Here is a 2580-nt window from a genome sequence, read left to right on the forward strand (position 1 = left end):
TCACTAGAATTAGGAAAAACAGAAAATTTAGAATGGAAGAAAATAAACTTCAATTTAATAGGTAGTGTTGAGCTTCTGAGGAAATACAAGTGTGTCATAGGTGGTAACCAGTTGACACGACGCAGGCTAAAGGAAGCCAAAAACCTGCGAACGTTATCTGTCACACCGGAAAAACGGCTGGAAGATTTACACCCAATTGTTTGTGAAACACAGCAAGCAGGACTTTTTGGATGTAAGTACATGTATTCAATTGTAATACATGTGTTATGTTATGCTGTTGTCTAATTTAAGTAATAATTCCCACTTATGGGGAGAATATACCCCATAGTACGGAGATGTTTTGGGCAAAAAAAGACCGAGTCTAAGGGAAAGGTTTTTATTTGCCAACAAAATCTTGAGAAAGGGGTATATTCTCGAGCAATTTCGCTGACAAGAAAATTATTTCTATTCTGCTATGGGGATTCTTTTAACTCCGATATAGAGAAACAGAGAAGTAAATGTCAACATAAGTGCCTCATTACGGCACAAATGAATGCTACTTCTCATTCACTTCATGCATTACAAAAAGTATGAATTTCTTTGATCTTTCAAATACCATAGTTGAATTTGACTTATTCTATTTTCTAGCTTGAATTTAGGTACTAGCCATTTTTATGAAATTCTCACAGAAAGTGTAAATAACTAAAATAATTTTGAATGATTTTCAGGCAAGATATTCATATATTCATTCATTTTTATCTTGTAATATTTTTCTGTTTGTAGAAATGCTCCAAGAGGTTGTACACCAATAAGAATTCTCCCGGAACTCTTCATTACTTTAAAACCCTACTTCATAGATCAAACGTCAATGGAAAGGTAAAAGGAACATTTAGACCACACCATGATCTGCTAACGGTAACCGGTGAGGCAATGATCAAAGAGCAGTTTCTGGAGTTTTTCAAGATGGAAAATTTGGAAAGCAATCCTGAAAATAATTTGACAAACACAGATGAGAAAGCTGATGTTGAATTGAGGGAACAACTTTTTGACATTATCAATGAGTTTATGGATTATTATGGATACTGCAAAGTCGACACCGTACAGAGTGATTCGCCAAAGAATCTTGAAAATGTGCAGTTATCAGTTGTTAAATGTAGGTGACCAATTTGTGCTCATCCCTTATAGCATGGAGAAGAAAAGTGATGCTTTATATAACTGTTCTTTTCAACTATGTCACTGGTACCTGCATTTATTGCAAATGAATGATACTGCGAAAGAAGGAGACTTGTACAGAGCCATTCTCAACTGTCAGTACTCCCTTCCATTTTTCTTCTCTCACTCAGCATTGAGCAAATACTTGGTAGAGAACATTTATTATATTTGTAATGTTATCATTTGCTTTTTCCCCTTGAAATGATAAGAGTGTTAGAAGGATCCTTCACACGCCTGTATAAAGAACTCCGAAGGTTGAGGCCATTTCGACATACCCCTGACAGAACTTGTGAAGGTTTCATAATATTTGCCATAAACCATTAAAATCTGAAGACTTTCCTAAACTTAAATGCAGATTAATCAAATCATAAATCGTCTAACAAGGGGCTTTAATGTTACAGTTGAAGAGGAGGAAGACGACAATGAAGATGAAGTGAACTTACCACCTGTATGATTACGTATGCTCCCCAAAAGAAGTTTGGGAACATATTGTTTTTATATACTCTTCAAAAAAAAGAAACGCATAGTAGGAACAATGCCCTGAAAAATGTATGATAGTTTTGTCATACCTTTTATTTCTATATGGATATAACGTATTCGAGTGAAATGCGTGATTTTATAATGCAATTGTTGACTTTACAGCTATTCTACAAGTCTCACAGACAAAAAGACCTGAATTTGCAAAATTTCCCCAAAATTTTGATCTCAGTTTTCATTTGTTGAATTCTGATGCGATTCCTTTAGGTACAAAGGGGCTATCAACAGCGGGGGTTCTCGATATTTTGAATCTAATTTTATTTGAAAAATGACGCTTCCTAAAAATGCTGCATCTGAATGTTGCATAGCACAAAAAGGAAAATGGGCGGCGGGAAGCAGGGGTACCGCAATCAACATTGCAAGAGGTTTTAATGTTACGCACAGCGCCATATCTAACCTATAAAACGTAAACCATTAACATCAAACACCCAATGTTCGCAAAAAATATGGTAGACTACGTGTGACATCAGCAGCACAGTATCACTTCAGAGGATTACGTAAATTGCATGAATGTAATGCAATGACGTCATCTAAAGCATTAGCTATCCCTGAACTGCACAGATCATCTAACAAGACCGTTTTCAGTTGACTACGAATTATTGCAAGTTCAATAGAGTATGACCACAGCATCACTGCTGAACAATGGTTTAGCTACTAGTCCAGAATGTTTATCTGAAAGCCTCTTATAAGTTTAAGAGTGCTAATGCTTTGTAATGAATGTTAGACAGATAACTGCCTCCAGGACGTTAAAAAAAGTTGGTGGTGGTAGTGTAATGATATGGAAAACGGTATTATAAGAAAGTAAGATTGATTTGGTTCGAATTCAATGGACTTTAATGAAACAAGAGGCCC

Source organism: Saccostrea cucullata, unplaced genomic scaffold (genome assembly GCF_032062105.1).
Source record: "Saccostrea cucullata isolate Sc308-1 unplaced genomic scaffold, CSIRO_AGI_Scuc_v1 ctg141, whole genome shotgun sequence".
Lineage (NCBI taxonomy): Eukaryota > Metazoa > Mollusca > Bivalvia > Ostreida > Ostreidae > Saccostrea > Saccostrea cuccullata.